Below are 19692 nucleotides of genomic sequence, written 5' to 3' on the forward strand. Positions count from 1 at the left end.
GCTCGAACTCCTGAACCGTGATCACCACCTGGGCGGAAGTCTGCGGCTCAACCGACTGAGCCACCCAGGCGCCCCTGTGATGCTTTATCTTTTAAGGACGGGTGTGGGTACATGGGACTTTGCTCCATTACTTCTGTATCCTTTTGTAGACTTAGAACATTTCACTGAGAAGAGAGAGACAATCTCTCCCAAGAGGTGTGTTCTCTGGGGGCCCCCAAGAGAAAGTCACTGATTGTGTGGGGAGACGAGAAAAGACTTGTAGGAGGCACTATTCGAGTTGAAGCTGGAAGTGGAAGTGAGAATCCCTCCAGCTCTCACTACTCAGTTTTGGAATTATTTTCCTGCCCCTCTGCGTGCCTTGCTAAGCTGCAGGCTTCGGGAGAAGGAGGACCGAATGGCAGGGCCCATTTTACGTGTCAGCCTCAGCGCGCGCAGATATTTGGTTCAGCGTTGGACCTGGGGAGTCTGTGAGGGTGTTTCTGGATGCGATTAACGTGTGCCTGGGTAGATTGAGTACAGCAGATGGGACAAAAGGCTGACTAAGAAAGGATGCTTCCCCTCTGCCTGCCTGTCTTAGAGCTGTGACATCCGTCTTCTGCCTTCAATCTCAGACTTGAACTTGCACCATCGGCGCTCCTGAGACTCAGCCCTGCAGACTCAGACTAGAAATATCAGCTCTCCTGAGGCTCCAGGTTGCCTCCCACAGATCTTGGACTTCTCAGCCTCTATAATCACATGAGCCATTGCCTTATGATTAGTATCTATCGACTGATCAATCAATCGATTGATCATCTATTCTATTGGGTCTGTTTCAGTGGAGAACCCAGACTCATACCCTGGGTCTTATACTTCCGTCCCCAGTACGTAGCCCAGACATGCATACCAGGTGCTCTGCAGACGTCTGCTGCCCGAGGATACAGATGCAGATCCCGGCAACTGCACGAGGCGTGGACCCATGTCGGCATCTGGCTCGTTTGGTGAGCGGGCAGAGACTGGCATGGCCCATGGGCCGAGAGGTAGGGGTGAGGGAGGGAACGGAGGGGTGAGCAGGAACAAGGCTGGAAAGGCAGACAGAGGTCAGGTCACCTACTGCCCCCAAGCTGTGCTACGGGAGCCTTGGCCTAGAGACGAGAGTGGGAAACTCAAAAGCGGGCGGGTGCCAGCTGGTCGTGCGAGGAGGAAGGGAGGCTTGGCTGTAAGGCCAGGGGGACGAGTGGAAGCCATTCCCCGAGGAACACATGCCTGGAGAGGTGTTGTGCTCAGCTGCAGCCAGCTGTGGCCACACAGGATCAGGGCTCCACGTCTCAAGAGAAGCTAGGAAAGTCAGCTTTCGTGCAAAACTTCGAGATTTTTAAAAAACTCAAGGCAGGCCAAGCAAAACCCCATCTGTGGGCCTCCAGTCCCTGGAGGGGAGCCAAGTAGGGTTTCCAAACAGGCCTATGACACAGTCCCATTTGAGTTTTGGACGAATGGCTTCAGTGACAGACTGAACAGGAAGAAGGCAGTGGCTGTGGGCAGCACGTTGCAGCTCCCCAAAGGCCTTCAGAGAAACCCAAGGGCTCGATGGCGGCCCCGGCCCTAACTTCCGGAGGACCCTTATTTGAGTGGGTGGGAGAGTGGGCCAGCTGGACCCCAGACACATGCTGGGGAGTGGGGAGAATGGACTATCACTTTTCCCTTAGTTCCCAAAGCCACCCAGGCCATTGCGTCCACGCCCACCCTGGGCCGCAAAGACCACGGGTTACTAAGGGTCAGTCCCTGGACAGATGTGGCCACAGGCCATCCCAAAGGACCATGGGAGAAGCTGGAATGACACATCACACTCCAGGCTGGGTTGTGACCCAGGGGATCACACTGGGGTAACTGCAGGTCATCGGAAATGGAGTAAACAGAGGCTGTGCTCTGACCTGCTTGGACCCCTTGGAGGTACCGCAACCAGGCTCTCCCCTCCCCGGCCGGGGCACAACCTCCCTGCTTCCTTTCCATTGGCCACAGATTCTGGACTGCAGCTCCCCTAAAGGAAACCAGCCAAGTCCCAGAGGAAACAGAGGACTAGCCAGCCGTGCAGGGGGGACTGACACTCGGAGGCTGAAGGTGAGAGCCCAAAGCTCGGAGAACGTACTTTCCAGGTTCTGTTCGGTGACTGGAATTTCCTCCGTGGGAGCAATTCCCCAGCAGCTCCTGCATGAAGCCGGAGTCCCCTTCTACCCTGGGCAGCTACCAGCACAGACTCAGACTCTCTCTGTCTCCTGGTTTTCCCCCAGGTGCCGGGCTGCCATTGGCAGGGGTGCTGGGGTGCCCTTGGATTTCACCTGCCAAGGGCCCAGGGCCGAGGTGTCCAAACTTCCAGTCTCCAAGAACGGCTGAGCGAACCCGCCCAGCTGTATGGGGGAAAGCTACAGACAGATATACGCACCTTCAGTCTCTTCCCTCTGCCCTTGGAGCTGCCCTGCCCTGCCCTGCCAGCCTCCAGGAATTGGTGAACATTAGCTGGGAATACAAAAATGACCTGTGGAGAATGACAGAGCCAACTCATTTACACATTTCCTTGGTTTCAAGAGTAGTGAAGGGAGCTGTCTTCACAGAACTTTTTAAAATCATGAGGAAGAGAGGAACAAAGTATGGGATCTTTTTTTTTAAAGTTTATTTTATTTATTTTGAGATGTGGGGGAAGGGCAGAGGGAGAGGGATGGGGAGAGACAGAATCCCAAGCAGGCTCCGTGCTATCAGCAGAGAGCCTAATGCAGGGCTCCATCCCGCGAACCTCTCATGAACCCTGAGATCATGACCTGAGCCAAGATCAGAGTCTGCGGGGGCCCAGGTGGCTCAGTCGGTTAAGTGGCCGACTTTGGCTCAGGTCATGACCTTGAGGTTTGTGAGTTCGAGCTCCACGTCGGGCTCTGTGCTGACAGCTCGGAGCCTGGAGCCTGCTTCGAATTCTGGGTCTCCCTCTCTCTCTGCCCCCTACCCCCTCGTGCTCTGTCTCTCTCTCTCTCTCTCAAAAATAAACATTAAAAAAAAAAAGTCAGATGCTTAACCGACTCAACCACCCAGGGTCACAGAAAGTGTGGGCTCTTAAAATCAATTCTACTCCGTGAGTTTTGATTGCTGGCCGATCAAAGGAGTCCTGCAAAGGAGTGAAGGATTCAACAGGACAGGGGTCTCCTAGCAAGACTGGTTTGGGGGATGGGGGCGAGCTCAGACAAAAAGCCTTGCCAGTAGCAGGTGGGAAACCAGGAACCAGGTGAGGCTTGTGAATCTAGTCTTCACTAATTATGAGGAGTAGGTGGTATTATTGCCTCCGTATTGACAAATAATATTTCATCGTACGGTTATGCAGTAGCCCCGTCTCATCTGTGGTTTTGCCTTCCTCAGTTTCGGTGACCATGGTTGACCGAAGTCCTGAAGCAGATGACCCTCCTTCCGAAGTCTCATCAGGAGGTCAGTGGTAGCATCACGCTACGTCACAGGGCCTCCGTCACTCACCCGACTCACTTGATCTCATTACGCAGGCATTTTCTCATCTCCCATCATCATAAGAAGAAGGGTGAGTGCAGGACAATCAATCAGATATTTTGAGATACAGAAGTTGTGGTGTGTATATAGATATGATGGCATACTTCTCAGCCATAAAAAAGAATGAAGTCTTGCCACGGGGGACACCGTGGATGGACCTAGAGGGCATTATGCAAAGTAAGATAAGTCAGACAGAGAAACACATGTACCATATCATTTCCCTTATATGTGGAATCTGAAAAACAAAATAAAAACAACAAACAAAAAGCAAAAACATACATGTATAAATACAGAGAACAAACTGGTGGTTGCCAGAAGGGAGGGAAGGGGGGTTAGATGGGCAAAATAAGTGAAGGGAGTGAGAAATGGGTGAAGGTACGGGGTGGAATGAACAAGGCACAGAGATTAAAGGTACCGCAGAAGGAAAATAATCAATGACACTATAATGGTGTTGAATGGTGACGAATGGTACCCACACTTGGGGTGAACACAGCATGAAGTACAGAGTTGTCAAATCAGTGTGTTGTATGCCTGAAACTAATAGGCATATAGTTGACATTGCGTGTCAACTATATTTCAATTAAAAAAAAGAGAGGGATACAGGGGCGTGTGGGTGGCTCAGTCAGTCGAGTGTCCAACTTGATGTCGGCTCAAGTTGTGACCTCTCAGTCTTGGGATCGAGCCCCATGTCGGGCTCCATGTTAAGCATGGAGCCTGCTTAGGATTCTCTCTCTCCCTCTCTTTCTGCCCTCTCCCCTGCTCATGCTCTGTCTCTCTCAAAATAAGTAAAAGTTTAAAAAAAAAAGAGAGACACAAAGAAGAGACATTTAGAGAGAAAGAGGCTACATTCACCTACCTTTTAGTACAGTATATTGTTATAATTATAATAGTTTATTATTAGTTATCATTGTTAAACTCTTACTTGGCCTAATTTATAAATTTAGTATAAATGTATACTTTATCATAGGTATGTATGTATAGGAAAAACTATATAACATCTAGAGACTTCGGGACTATCCTCAGTTTCAGGCATCTGCTGGGGGCCTTGGAACCTATCCCCGCCGATTAGGGTATCTACTGTACCACATTTTACTTACTCGGATTTCAGCTCATAAGACTTTTGGGTGGTTTCCACTTTTTAGCTATTATGAATAACGTTGCTATGAACATTCATGTAGAAGTTTTTGTGTGGACATGTTCTTTTTCTCTTCTGTATACCTAGGAGTGGAATTGCTGAGTCATGGGGGAGCTCTAGGCCTAGCTTTTTGAGAAACTGCCAAACTGTTTTCAAACGCAGCTGCAATGCTTTGCATTTCCACCACAACATGTGAGGGTTCCTATTTCTCTGAACCCTCACCAATACCTGTTATTATCTTATCTTTTTTATTCTGACCGCCCTCAGGGGTATGAGGTGGTATCTCATTGTGGTTTTGGTTCGCATTTCCTTGGTAGTTAATGATGGTCAACATCTCTTCATGTGTTTATTGGCCATTTGTTTATCTTCTTTGGAGAAATGTCTATCCAGATCCTTTGTCTGTTTTTTAATTGGGTTATTTCTTTTCGTAATTGATTTGTGGGGTACCTGGGTGGCTCAGTTGATTAAGCATCCGACTTCAGCTCAGGTCATGATCCCACAGTCCGTGAATTCGAGCCCCACGTCAGGCTCTGTGCTGACAGCTCAGAGCCTAGAGCTTGCTTCAGATTCTGTGTCTCCTTCTCTCTCTGTCCCTCCCCTGCTTGGTCTCTCTCTCTCTCTCTCTCTCTCTCAAAAAAATAAGTAAATAAACAGTAAAAAATATTAAACAAAAATAATTGAGTTGTAATAGTTCTTTGTATATTCTAGATACAAGTCCTTTAGCAGATATATGATTTTTGCCATTCTGTGGATTATCTTCACTAGTTTTTCATTTTGATAAGGTCCAACTTATCCATTTTTTTTCATTGATGTTGTTGCTTGTGCTTTGGTTGTTATATCTGAGACCCTATTGCCTAATCCAAGGTCATGAACATTTACCCCTATGTTTTCTTCTCCTTTTTAAATGTGTCTTTATTTCTTTTGAGGGAGAGAAAGTACACACACTTGCATGAGCTGGGGAGGGGCAGAGGAAGAGGGGGAGAGAGAGAGAGAGAGAGAGAGAGAGAATCCCAAGCAGCCTCCTTACTGTCAGCGCAAAGCCCAAGTCAGGGCTCGATCCCATGAACCATTAGATCATGACCTGAGCCAAAATCAAGAGTTGGACACATAACCAACTGAGCTGCCCAAGTGCCTCAACCCCTCTGTTTTCTTCTGAGAGTTTTATAAGCTTAGCTTTTAAATTTAGTCTTTGATCCATTTTGAATTAATTTATTTATGATGTGAGTAAAGGGTCCACATTCATTCTCTCAAATGTGGCTATCCAGTTGTCCCACTACCACTTGTAGAACGAATTGTCTTGGGTCCCTTGTCAAAAATCAATTGACCATAAATTGTGAGGGTTTATTTCTACATTCTCAATTCATTCTATTGGTTGGCCTATGTGTCTGTTCTTGTACCAGTTCCACACTTTCCTGTTACTGCCGCTTTGTAGTAACTTTTGATATCAGGAAGTGTGAGTCCTCCAACTTTGTTCTTTTTTTTTTTCAAGATTATTTTTACTATTTCAGGTCCTTGAATTTCCATATGAAGTTTAGGATCAGCTTGTCAATTTCCGCAAAAAAGTTTCTGGTATTTTGATACGGATTTCATTGAATCTGTAGATCAATTCAAGGAGTGTTGCCATCTTAACAGTATTAAATCTTGCAATCTATGAACATGGATGTCTTTCCATTTATTTAGGTCTTCTGTAATTTTTTGTGACAGCATTTTGTAGTTTCCAGTTCAAAAGTCTTGTGTTTCTTTGGTTAGACTTACTCCTCAGTATTTATTCTTTTTGATGTTGTGGTAATAAAATTATTTTCTTAACTTCATTCTTGATTTGCTCATTGTCAATATGTAGAAGAAATACAGCTACTTTTTGTATATTGGTCTCATATTCTGCAACACTTCTGAATTTATTTAGAAGTTCTAATGTATTTGGGTGGACTCTTTAGCATGTTCTATGTACAAGATTACATTATCTGGAAATGAGGATAGTTTTACTTCTCCCTTTCCGATCTGGATGCCTTTTTTTTTTTTTCTTGCCTAATTGTCTGGGATAGAATCTCCAGTAATATTGAATAGATGTGGCAAGAGTAGGCATCCTTGTCTTGTTACTGATCTTAGGGGGACTGAAGACTGATCTTCAGTCTTTCACCACCATGTATGATGTCAGCTCTGGGTTTTTCATAGATGACCTTTATCTGGTTGAGAAAATCCCCTCTTATTCCTAATATATTGGGTGTTTTGTTTGTGAAGCATGTGATTTCCTTTTCCCTCTCAACCTTGTGAGATTGATCCACGTGTCACTATAGATTGTAATACCTACTTTTACTGAAGGTTTCTTAGGGTAGCTGGAAAAGCTTAAGTCATGCTTACCCATCTCTTTTAGGTACATCTTCCTTATCTCTCTCACACCACTCCCCAAATGCCCCTGCCACAACTCCCTCCCCCCAGGCAAACTCTCTCCCCTCTCATCCAGTTTCAAAACCAACACAAAAACTGTCTTCCTTTTCATCCCACTGGGGACAATTATAGGACAGTGGGAGTTCCATGGAAGAATCTCTTCGCTGTGCTTGGTGGGAGGGAGGTAGATCAGCAAAAGCTTCCTGAAAGAGGGTGAATTTGAGCCTAGATTAGAATGATGGGTAAGATGTTGCCAAGGAAAGGAGGAAATCGGTTGAGCAAATGCATCTTTTGGGATAGGTTGTGCTCTATCATTAAATGAAACTGAATGCAGCCCCTAACAAGGTCTAGGCAGCTTAGACTCCATTGTTATTACAAGGATCTTCTGCTTCTGTGATAATTGCATCCGTGGGTCTATAGAATCAATATGCTTTCTGGTCTTCAGAGTTACCCTGTCTGATATGGTGGCTGGTCACATGCAGCTATTTTAATGTATATTCATTAAAATGAAATGGCATGAGGAGCACCTGGGTGGCTTAATTGGTTGAGTGTCTGACTTCGGCTCTGGTCGTGATCTCACCATCCATGAGTTTGAGCCCCTCATCACTCTCTGTGCTGACAATTCAGAGCCTGGAGCCTGCTTCAGATTCTGTGTCTCCTTCTCTCTCTGCCCCTACCCTGCTCGCACTTTGTCTCTCTCTCAAAGATAAATAAACATTAAAAAAAATTTTTTTTCAAAATGAAATGGCATGAAAAGTTTAGTTTCTCATTTGCCCTAGATTCATCTGTAGTGATCAACAGCTACATGTGGTTAGTGTTTATCGGAAGGGATGCCACGGCTATAGACATTTCCACCCTCTTTCAGAAGGGTCTATTGGGCAGCACTGATCTAGCCTTGGAGAGAGGGAAGATGTAATTGAAGAAGATGGCTGAGGAGTTTGAGCCAGACCCATGAACCCCGGGCGTAAGGTAAAGGCAGCTGAGCCTGGAGATTAGTAGGTTGGGTGCCACTTTCAACTCTGCCACCCCTAATTCTGGACAAATCACTCTCCCTCTGTGGTTTTCTCCTTGCTACGAAGATGAAATTGTCAGGCAATGCAATCCCGTGAGCCCATCCAGTGATTTATAGATTCTGGGATTGTTTGGCAGAAAGGGATTTATTAAGCTATTTCTTCCAGATGTAGAGAAAAGAGCCCTGGACTCAAAGAGGGAGCAGGTGTTTCTGGTACTACCCACTGGATCAGGATGTGCTAACCATTTAACCTTTCTGAACCCTATTTCTCTATTTGCGAAGGGGGATTGTTTAGTTCATACTAAAAAGGGTGTAAAGGAAAGCGCTTAAAGAAGGAACCACGGATAGCAGGACACCAGTAAATCAGATAAAGTGGGAAGGGTAAAGCAAACAAAGCTAAGTGGGGTTATTCATGCTAAGATTCCTCAGAGCCTTTAATATATGAATGTGTCCTATGAATCTCTGAGCGTTTCCCAAACTGATATGACCACAGAATTCCATTTTGTTCCATCTCCCAAGGAATGCTCACAGGCCTTAGTTACTGTTGACACAGAGCACACTTGGGAATCGCCATTCATAAGGATGGAGCGCCTTCCTTGGCCGCAGCTTGTATTGATGGCTGTCACCCAGAGTTGCCCCTGAGAAATGTGTGACCTAAGGAAGAAGTTGAACGACCAGGGTTGGATGACATCATAGGGATTGCTTACAGTTGGGGCAGCCGTATGAGAAAACCAGAGAAGAGAGGCAGGAGGGGAGATCTGGCGAACGCGCAGAGTGGCAGAGGGAAGGCACCGTTACTGAATGCAGATGTAAACTACGTGCCGTTGACATTGTGCGTGGCATTATCTTGGCAGTCCCATATGCATCATTTCCCATTTTCCAAGCAACTCCAGGCAAGTGGTGTCATGCCCTTTTCACAGATGAGGAAAGTGAAGCTCAGAGGTTGCATGGCTTATCTGCATTTCGACATGCAGTGAATGATAGAGCTGGAATTTGAACCCGGGGCTGCCTGAGTCAAAAGCCCCAGATCCTAACCCTTCTGCTACAGGGAGCCTAACATGTAATGGCCCTAGAGCTTTCATCCTGTATGGGATGGGGGAGCAAATGCTCTGTGGTTTGTAAACCTAATGGTGTCATCATCTATCTTTTTGCTTGTATCTGAGTGAACTCTTTCAAATGGAATGATCTTAATCCATTATCCTCCCCCAGGACATCCAGCTTCCCAACATAGATGATTCAAGAGGCCCCCAAAGCAGAGCTAAAGTCAGCCTTTCATCCTGGCCACCCCACATCACTGACTTCCCTAAGAAGCACCAGCACTTAAGAGGCCAGTGTTAAGCCTGGGATTTTTCTTACGCTCCTATCCAGAACCATCTAAGGGAAACGCAGAGGGCTTGGCTGGTAGGATGGGAGCCTGGGTTCTTAGGCAAGGCTGAGGGGGCCTGGCGTGGAGCATCGACCTCTATGGGTGTAGCGAGTCTGATGGTAGATTGTGCAATCTCCATTTTGGGGCCTGGATATTGATCAATTGCGATCAAAAGCCATTGTACTGATTTATATTTTAAAAGATCTAACTTCTTTAGGGCATCGAGCCTTTGCCTCTGCAGAGATCCAGCCAAACAACAAACAGAAACTCTCATGTCATGTCACTAGGACTTCAGCATTTAAAAACAGGATGGCAGGTTGGGGCCCTTCAAGGAGAGAAGAGGGGAAAACATTGTAAAAAGCATGTACTTGTGACCATTTTGGCTGAACTTGAAGACTGTCTTCATTTGCAGTTAATTAGATTAACTCAGCTGTGATTACAAATGGAATCTCTTGCTCTAGCAACAACCAACGTTTGTTGGACATGTGTTGTAATCTTGCCTTTAAATACAACCACATGTATGACATATTTTGTTTTCTCTTGGCCACTGGACTGGAAAACTATTAAGACAACATCTGCTTTGCTTTCCGATTGAATCAGGGGCAAAGAGCAGGTCTCTCTAGTGTCCTTCAGATTATGCCTGGGATATCGAGTTACAGCTGCTAACCACTTTCCCACTCCCTGAGAGTCTGATCCTGAGCGTGAGTTTTCTACTGGAAACTCCGGTCTCACTCACTCAAAGACCAAACTGCCTTCTGATCTTGGCTCCAGTCTGTGAAGCCCCCCCTCGTACATCTCATGCCTCTTCAACCTTCTCCTGTAACCCCTTGTTGGGTCTGTTGGGTTTTTGTAGGTAGTACCCAACCCAATTTGAAATTGTTTTCTTTTCCATTTCGTTGTTTGTCTCCACCAAGGGAAGAGTCTGTCTGGGAGGGCAGGAACCATGTGTATTTTCCTTTCATCCCCATTATTCATCGATGCCCAAGAGCATTTAGTAGGTAACTCAATAGATATCTGTTAAATAAATCACAGTGTTCCCCGACTGGGTGAGGCATGAAGTTAAGTCTGAACCATTTGGTGAGGAAATTGTTGGCTTTGCAATCATTTCAACCCATCTGATAACATCAAAAGTTGCAGTTTGGTGTGAATGTGTGTCCAACATGCTATTCCTCTCCCCACCCTCTCTGCCCCCCTTTTAAAAACCTGCCCATCTATATATCTAATCAGAAAGAACATCTCTGGGCTCAGAGCACAGTTACCAAGGCTAGCTAGGATTCAATAACATTGTTTTGTTTTCTGAGTGTTTAATTTTTTTTTCAAATAATCATCGTGGCTCTCCACTTTAAAAGAAAGTCCTCTTTTAAAAGAAAATTTTAACTTCAGGTGTATTGGTCTTGAGGAAAAATTGTCACAGTGTGGGAGGAACGAACCAAAAGCCTTGAAGGTGCCATCCATATGTTTGAAGTTTTGGACTGAACGGATGTGCGCGTGCTGTAGGGATATCCATGTATAGAGGAAGTTTGGCCAGTGCCTTCTGGAAGAGAACTTTATTTTTCTCTCTTCTCCAAATGGTTGAGGTTTGTGCTGTTAAGTCCCACCTCCTAATCTCTTCACCTTCCTCTTTTCCCCAAGGCTGCCCATGGCAGGCAGTGGGAGGGGTGAGGGTGGGGGTGGGGTTATTATTTGGAAAGAGACCAAGGAAGGCTAGGGGACCTGGGGACATTAGGCCTGGTGTGGGTAGCCCCTCAGGACATGGGGAGGAAGTACGTAGGGCTGAGTCCTGAAATTGCAGACCAGTTGTGTCTTTTTCTGGAGGGAAGTTTGCCATCATTCATCAGGTGCTTAATGTGCCTTAAGAAGGTTTCAGAACCGCTGGCCTGGGGGCTCCACCAGGAACGAATTGTTGCCGTAGAGTTCTGACCCTTGGTTCTCTGCCACCCACAGCTGGTCAGTTAATAATGCAGCAAGTTAATAATTAAAATAGAGGTTATGTGATCCTTAAAGATGCACACTCCCTCACTCCTTGTCTTCACTTGAAAAGCAGTGTCGCCAGCAGAATCCGCGGGAGCTCCCAGGGGGCTCTGGGCTCACCCGTGTCATTAGCACAGGGAACAATCATGGTCTGGTTTCTTGTCTGTGTCCACACGACGCTTTGTGCTTATGCACACAGAGACCAAGTCTGACTGGTTTACCCTTCGTGCCTAAACGCCTGCGTCCCCGCTCTCTCCCCTAACTTGCCCATACTATCTCTTGCTAGTACCCCAGGATCAAGAGCGGACAACTTACAAGCCAGGAGGCAGGAAATCAGGGTTGGCTGTGTGACTTTAAGCAAGTGACTTAACTTCTCTGACTCCTAGGAGTATGGTTAAATTTAGATCAAATAAAGGAACAAATGTGGGAGCTCTGTAGAAAGTTAGAAGAGTCATAAGATGTCAAAGCGCTGTTCTGAGGGCAGCATTCAAATCACCCTCATGACTAATTCATAGAAGTCCCTGGAATAAGGTTCCTCCCAGCGTTTTTAAGCATGGAGTGTTTGCGGCATTTTTAAGCATGATTCGTTTTTAGATGGGTTCCATGTAGATTCTTCAAAGCATAGTAAATACTCACAATCAGTAACTACCCGCTGTAGGTATTTGTGGTTGTTGGAGCGACTTCTACCTGCGCTAAACCACCCCACCCTGAGGTTTTGAAGTGAAGTGTTTTGATTGGCTCCGAATGTGATCATGTGATTGAGGATTGGCCAATGAGATCATCGCATTCCTGCCACGTTATCGGCTCAGGTAAGAGTACATCATTTAGTTGGGGTCAATGAGATACTGAAAAGGTTTTATAGAAATTTCAAGATTGTGGTTGTGTTCCTTTCAAATAGATCAGAGACTATCAGGGCTGTAGCAGCTGCCGGCTTCTTGGTAGCCAGCTTCTTGGTAGCAGAAAGAGAGAATTTGGGGCGCCTGGGTGGCTCAGTGGGTTAAGCGTCTGACCCTTGATTTTGGCTCAGGTCCCGATCTCGTGGTTTGTGGGTTGAGCCCCCACTGGGGTCTGCGCTGAGGGTGTCCCCTGCTCGGGCTCGCTCACGTGCGTGCTCTCTGTCTCTCAAAATAAATAAATAAACCTTAAAAAAGAAAGAAAGAAAGAATTTGTCTGAGGATGATCAACAAAAATGTAACACAAGATGGAGTTGGAGGTGTGATTTTGTTGCTTGAGTCCTTGTATCCAACTGGGCCTGAATCAAGTGCTTTGACATGAAAGTTGTGTTTGTTTTCTGAAGCCACTTTGGCATGAGGCTAGTGTCCCTCGCAACCACAAGAGTCCTGGCTGACTACAGATAATCTTAACATCTTCCTCAAGAGCCGTTTCTTTCTTGATGTTGATGACTTACAACCCACGGCCTTGGGCCCCATGCGGCCCCCACTGAAATCATCAATCTTAACTTCCATTTGTATTTTGCTTCTGTTTGGTACCCCAAGTGCGGTGAGAACCATCCATCACGTTTACTCAGCACTTCATAGTTGACAAACCATTTGCGTGGGTGCTGTGTCATATAACCACGTGTTACCCAACTTCACAGATGTGGAAACTGAAGATCAGAGAATGGAAGTGACCTTGTGCTCAAGGTCACCCAATTAACAGTTCGTGGTCTCCAGCCTAGGGCTTCTGATTCCCGGGAGCATGTACTTCCATACTGTGGCAAGGGGTTAAAGGGTTTGAGGAGATGCAGGTAATACCCTGACTTCAATAACAAGATACTCTGTCAATTGAACCCAATGTTCCCCTCCCCACAGCCTTGCTGTGTGTCCCCAATACTCCCAATACTGTATGGAACAGCAGATACCCAACGTGCTGCGGGTAATAGCAGCAGCCCAGAGCTGTCCTGAGCTTGTTTTCTCCCGAGCTGAAGATGTGTCCTTCTCAGACTTGGGGAAAATTTGCATCCTAACCTATTATGCTCCCTTGCCACATCGTACTGTTTTGTGCCCCTGTGCCTAAGCTCTGTCGCTCCCTTTTTCCTCTAATTACTTAGTCATCCTTCCTGCCTTTGTCAGGGTTCTCGGTTGAGAATAACAGAATCCATTTCATTTACTTTGAAAAGAAAGGGAAAATGTTAGATGGTGTTAGGCAACTCGCGGGAGCCCCAGCAGGACCAGGTCATTGGGCTTAGAGGGTGCAGAGCCAGGAACAACACCTATGTCTTCGCTGCAAAGGAGTCTAGTAAACGGAGCTTCTCGTCTCCGCCTTGAAGAGAGGAGAATCTCGGGAAATTTCCCAAACCTAAGAATTGTATGTAAGAGGTGCGATCAAAAGCACCAGACGTTGTACACTAAACTTCCTAATTCTGCTCACTCATCCCTGAGGCCAGTGACCCACCCTCCCCAGGAGCCTTCCTCCTGTGTGGGACCTGGTGTCTGCAGCTGTGATCGTGCGTGGTTGTCATTGACTACTCCTCCCCCATCCGAGAGCATTATTTCTCCATTCACAGTGCAGTTCGCCCTGCCTGAATTTGCCCTTCGCTTCCCAACCACCACCCTTGCGCCTTTTCCCCTAGTTAACTTTGATTGGTCTTCATGAGTCACGTCAAAAGCAGCATCCTCAGAGAAGCCAGTGCTGACTCCTGTCCCGAGTTATCCACTGTCTTAGTCCATTCAAGCTGCTGTAACGCAACTATCACAGTCTGGGGGGCTTAAACAGCAGGCATTTATTTCCCATAGTTTTGGAGACTGGGAAGTCCGAGACCAAGGTGCCTGGCAGGTGGAGTGTGTGGTGAGGACCCACTTCCTGATTAATAGACAGCCGTCTTCTCGCTGTGTCTTCACATGGCAGAAGGGGCGAAGGAGTTCTCCAGGATGTCTTTTTTTTTTTCAATCTTTTTAAATGTTTATTCATTTTTGAGAGATGGAGAGAGACAGAGCATGAGTGGGGGAGGGGCAGAGAGAGAGGGAGACACAGAATCCAAAGCAGGCTCTGGGCTCTGAGCTGTCAGCACAGAGCCCGACACGGGGCTCAAACCCATGAACCGCGAGATCACGACCTGAGCCGAAGTCAGACGCTTAACCAACTGAGCCACCCAGGTGCCCCTCCAGGGTGTCTTTTATAAGGGCACTAATCCCATTCATGAGAGCACCACTCTCATGAGCTAATCACCTCCAAAAGCCCTCCCCCCCCCCCACCAATACCATCACACTGGGGATTAGGTTTCAGCATATGAACATTGAGGGGACACAAAACATTCTGTAGGTGGCATTCACCCATCGTCTCTTGTCCTTTTAAATTCATCTATTTATCGTAGTTTATGTTTTTTAAAACCTGTCTCACCTACTGGGGAGAAATGAATCTGGAGAGATCGTTCAAACAAATCTGAGTGATAACGAGGCCAGAACAGAACATGGCAAGCAGGCGGATGGGGCTGTTTTTTCTTGGAGAATGCAAAGAGACGCGTACTGTCCCTTTTGCTAGAGGGAAGTCGAAGCTGGGTGGGTAGCAGATCCTGTGGGGTGCCCTGACCCCAGCTTTGTGGCACGAAGAAAGGGAGAGCAGGAAAGAGGCGGATGGGTAAGGAAGTTCTCAGGCTTCACTCCTGGGTTGGAGTGGGGCAGAGCATAGGAGAGAAGCTACTCCCATTTTGTGAAACCGTGTTTTAGTTCGACTTGTCCAGCCTTGTTGGGACCCTCGTGCTTGGGAGCCAAGGCATGGCCCTTTTCATAGTGTCCTTGCTCTGTAAGAACCATAAATGCTTCATTCTTTCCTTCTCCCTCACCTCCTTCTCCAGCAGATGAAATGCCCAGATCTCTCTTATCTGTAGAATCTTCTCTTACCCCTGCTTTCTCTTTCTTCACTGCCAGTATTCTAGAAAGGGCTGACCCCCACAGTGTATAGCTTGCTATCTCTTTAACCCCTGGCCATTCAGCTTCTGCCCCTTAGTCTATGGGACTGGCTTGTCTGAAGCAAAGTTACTCATGATCCTAAATCAGTCACTCCATCCTTTCTAGAGTCTCTTTGAGAGCTTTATGGAAGCTTTGGTCTTCCCTTCCAATGAAAACACACTTTTGCACCCAGGTAAAAAAATGTAAATAGTTTCAGAAAACCACATGCCTCATAAGCTCTGCCTCAATCCCTGAGATAACGCTGTTCCTGGGTGTAAAATCAGAGGTCTTCTCTAAACCAGCTTTGGGGATGAAGAACCCAGGTTCTGAAGTCAGTCTGCGTGGTATAAATCCTGGCTCCACACTTGCTGGGTACATGAACATGAGCTCTCTGAGCCTCAGTTTCCCCAGATATAAAAAAGGAATAATAATATCGAACTTTACAGGGTTGTGGTAGAAGCTTAAATTTCATTCGGGTAAGAACAGTTCTTGGCACATTAAATATTCATAAGTTTATCATCATTGTCTCTGTTATTATTTTCACCAACCTCATTCATTCTGGATCAAACATGGTTTCATATCTGACTCACAGATGCATCTTGTGGGCTACACATTATTCAAAAAAAAAATTCATTGACAACATTTAGAAATTAAGAGTTCACATGAAAATCTGTCTTTTTGGCTTCCATTGGAAAATCAGATCTGACGATCCTGGGTCATTTCCACCTGGCATCATGGCCTGGAACTGGGTAGTGTGAGTAATTCTCCAATTTGCCACCGTCCCCACCCATCCCCAGCGCTGAGACCAAGAACCCACAGCCCGGGATCATTGCACATACGTAGTCTTGTTCCTTGACAGTCAAGAAATTGCTCTTGTATCAAGGAAAATGAAAGCAAGGCCAAGGAAGCCTTGTGTGTTAAAAAAAAAAAAAAGCAGTATAAATTAGTTCATGTAAGTAAAGATTAGCTTGTGAGTTTTGTGTTGCAAACACCTCTCCATCCCTTGCCGACTGCCCAGCCCCTGCAGGCCTCTGGGTTCCCCATCTCTGGCTCTAAAAGATGTCTAAGCGTTGGCCATCACTTGCCTTCTTTTCATGTCTATCCTCTACTGGCTTTCTTGTCGCAGCCCCACTTTTTGGTGGTCTCGCTCATCCTGTGGTGGGTTTCAGAGCTGAATAGACTTGGATGCAATCCTCCCTCTTCTGAGCTTCAGGTGTGCGTCTGTGGGGAAGACACACGCACTTACGTGGTAAGGCTGTTGGAGACTCAAACACCAGAATCCAGCCCTTAGAGCGATGGCTGGCAAAGCACAGCTGGTTCACACCGCCAGTTCCTTTTCTCTGCCTGCGTGAGGGTTACCCTCAAGGTTCTTCTGGCCCCTTCCCGAGGTTCTGTCCGGCCCTCTGGTTTGGGGGAGCACTCCCCTTCCTCTGTCTTTGACTGTTGCCTCTCTGCCGTTGACGTCCACAGCCATCAGTGCCAATATGCCTCTCTTCTTCTTCCTCTTTGCCTCTACGTCCAGCAACGACTTTAAAATACCACTTTCTAGAGAACATGGAATGATCCTTCCATCTTTCCTACAGCGTGTTGACTGATTGAATTTGTTTTTCTATTCTTTTTTTTTTTTTAATTTTCATTTTATGTTTTCAAAGAGAGAGAGAGACATAGCCTGTGCAGGGAGGGTCAGAGAGAGAGGGAGACACAGAGTCCGAAGCAGGCTCCAGGCTCTGAGCTGTCCGCACAGAGCCTGACGCGGGGCTTGAACCCACGAACTGTGAGATCATGACCTGAGCCGAAGTGGGACGCTTAACCAACTGAGCCACCCAGGTGCCCCTGTTTTCCTCTTCTTGATAACTTATAAACTTTTCTTTCAGCCTTACAACTTTGTATTGGTAACATCATATGAAATTCTAGAAATGTTAAATTTGGAAAATTGCCATCAGGTTTCTTTCATATATGGGCTCAAAGGTTTGGAGTAATTTTCCACAGACCAGCTTCTGGCTCTGTGCGCTTCAGAGCTTGTTTCTACTCCGTTACTCACATCCTCAGGGGTAGATTCATATTGTGACGTGTCTTTAAGTCATAATTCCAGGTGAATTGGCCCAGTGGGTAGTGAGAGGATTCCTGGAAACTATTTCTGCATGAAGATAGCTGGCAATTACTTAACTGTAGGGGAAGTGACTGTGAACTGCTTAAATAAACCCCACTCAGCATAGGGGACAGCAGGTGCAAAGACGTGTACCACTCACCTGTAGTGTGGGGACACCAACACTGGGTGTGTTCGTTTTCAGTCGCTGCTGGGACACACAGCCACACGTTTGGTGGCTTACATGGGACATATTTATTTACACAGCTGCCTTATGCATTCCCAACTCAGCTTCCTTTAGCTAGACCCAACAATCATCCACAGAAATGCCAGTGCCACCCGACGCAAGAGGAAGTGAGACGGAAGAGAAGCCAACCAACCGGAAGGAGAACTGGCCTTAATTGGTGGTGGGCGAACCATCCTATTCATGCAAATCACATGGAAACACGTGACCCTGTGAGCACCTTGCTAGGGACTTGGGAGTGCCCGTGCAGGTGCTAAACCCTGATGCTTAAGCTTAACGCCTTTCACAGCACGTTCACCTGTGACTACACACTCTGCCTTCTGGCAAACTGGATTGACACCCATTGCCTGAGCGCCCCTGCTGTTCCCCCATTGCCTTGCCTTTTCTTGCATGAATCCACCCTCCTGCAGGCCAACTCATATCTAAGTCAGATCCCTGCCTCCCTTGCAAACATCCGGGCCTTTTCAATCAATTCTCTTCCGTTAGCCTCCCCACCCTTAGAGATTCTCATCCTTTGAGTCTTTGATTGCTGTTGGCAGACAGTACCTTGTATTTTAGTCTTCCGTTCATTCGGTGGGTATTTGCTGAATCCCCAGCCTGTCTCAGCCATCGTTTGGGCACTGGGGATACCAGAAGGGAGGCCAAGTCCCAGCATTCTTGGAGCCTATAGCTTAGTTGGGTGGGAATTATAAGTACCTGAAAATGCAGAGATCCTATCAGAGGGTGATAGGGCCATGGAGAGGACCAGAGTGGCCAGGGGAGAGCGATGCTGCTTTGGTAGGATGGTCATGGAAGGCCCTTCTGATGGGCCGAGGGAAGGGCATTCTCAGCATGGAAAACAGCGAGTTCCAAAGCCATAAGTCAGGACACCGCAAGGCCATGGTGGCTCCAGATAAAATTATGTCGGGGGCCACTCTCCTTCCTGTCTCTAAGGAGCCCTTAGCCCCTGCATGCTGTTCAGGGTCCTTTCACACCTGTTCCCTCCCCAGATCTTCCCTTCCAGAGAAGGGTCCTTTTCTGCTTGGAATTTCCGGCCTCTGTGTCAGAACATGCCTGTTCTACGTTCTGGGACAGGCAATGCCTCCGGTTGCATGTTAATCAGTGACAGGCTGCTAATGCATTATTTCATCTCAGATGGTGTCTGTGCTTATCAGCAAGGCTTTTTTTTTTTTTTGAGAGAGAGAGAAAGAGAAGGAGAGAGAGAGAATCTCAAGCAGGCTCCACACTCAGCACAGAGCCCACAGAGTCTTATAACCCGGAGATCCTGATGTGAGCCGAAATCAAGAGGTGGATGTTCAACCGAATGAGCCCCCCAGGTGCTCCCCCACCAAGACTTTTGAAGGGAAAAAAATGCCTTAATTTCAAGGTGCACCTCTGACAGCAGGGGTGTAAGTCAGTGTGACGGGTCACTAGGACAGATATAGACTGTAGACCATGCAGGCAGGTCCTGCAAATCACATGCGGTGTATTCGTTTTCTATCGCGACTGTAACGTGCAGCCACGGGTTTGAAGGCTTAAAACAAAGTCTGTTTACCCTTTCATGTGTCTGTAGGTCAGAAGTCCAAGTTCACCGTGCCCTGGTGGGTCCTTTGCTTAGAGTCTCCCAAGACTGAGACCAGAGTGGTCAGTGGGACCGTGTTCCTTTCTGGAGGCTCTGGGGATGAATGTGGTTCCAAGCTCATTTCAGTAGTTAGCTGAATTCAGTTCCCCGTGGTTGTGGGACTGAGGAGCCCCTGCTTCCAATGGGGGGGGCTGGTCTTTGCAACTAGAGGCTGCCCACATTCCTTCTCGTGCTTTCCGTGCACCCCCCCCCCCCAGCAGCAGTGGGGCAAAACCCTCCCAGGCTTCAAATCTCTGACATCTTCCAGCCCATTTCTCTGCCTGCGGCCAGAGAAAGTTCTCTGCTTCTGAGGACTTTTTGGAATTATGTGATTATAGGGGCGCCTGGGTGGCTCCGTCAGTGAAGCAGCAATCTCTTGATTGCCGCTCAGGTCATGATCTCACAGTTTGGGAGTTCGAGCTCCACGTCAAGCTCTACACTGACAGCACAGAGCCCACCTGGGATTCTCTCCCTCTCCCTCGCTCTCCGC

General features: G+C 47.1%; 1 long non-coding RNA gene across 3 annotated transcripts; it reads left to right on the forward strand.

Moving 5' to 3' along the window:
* Positions 1–440: 440 nt before the first annotated feature.
* On the forward strand, positions 441–18909 carry LOC109278356 (uncharacterized). Of its 3 annotated transcripts, none has more exons than XR_008419361.1 (5): positions 441–1016; positions 3376–3547; positions 12044–12194; positions 17626–17814; positions 18780–18909. It is a non-coding gene; the product is annotated as an uncharacterized LOC109278356 (long non-coding RNA). The 3 variants fall into 3 exon arrangements; XR_008419360.1 differs by having other exon boundaries at positions 441–977; XR_008419359.1 differs by lacking the exon at positions 441–1016 and adding an exon at positions 1306–2094.
* Positions 18910–19692: the final 783 nt, after the last annotated feature.

The sequence above is a fragment of the Panthera pardus genome, unplaced genomic scaffold, assembly GCF_024362965.1.
Source record: "Panthera pardus isolate Hobbes unplaced genomic scaffold, ASM2436296v1 HiC_scaffold_5, whole genome shotgun sequence".
NCBI lineage: Eukaryota > Metazoa > Chordata > Mammalia > Carnivora > Felidae > Panthera > Panthera pardus.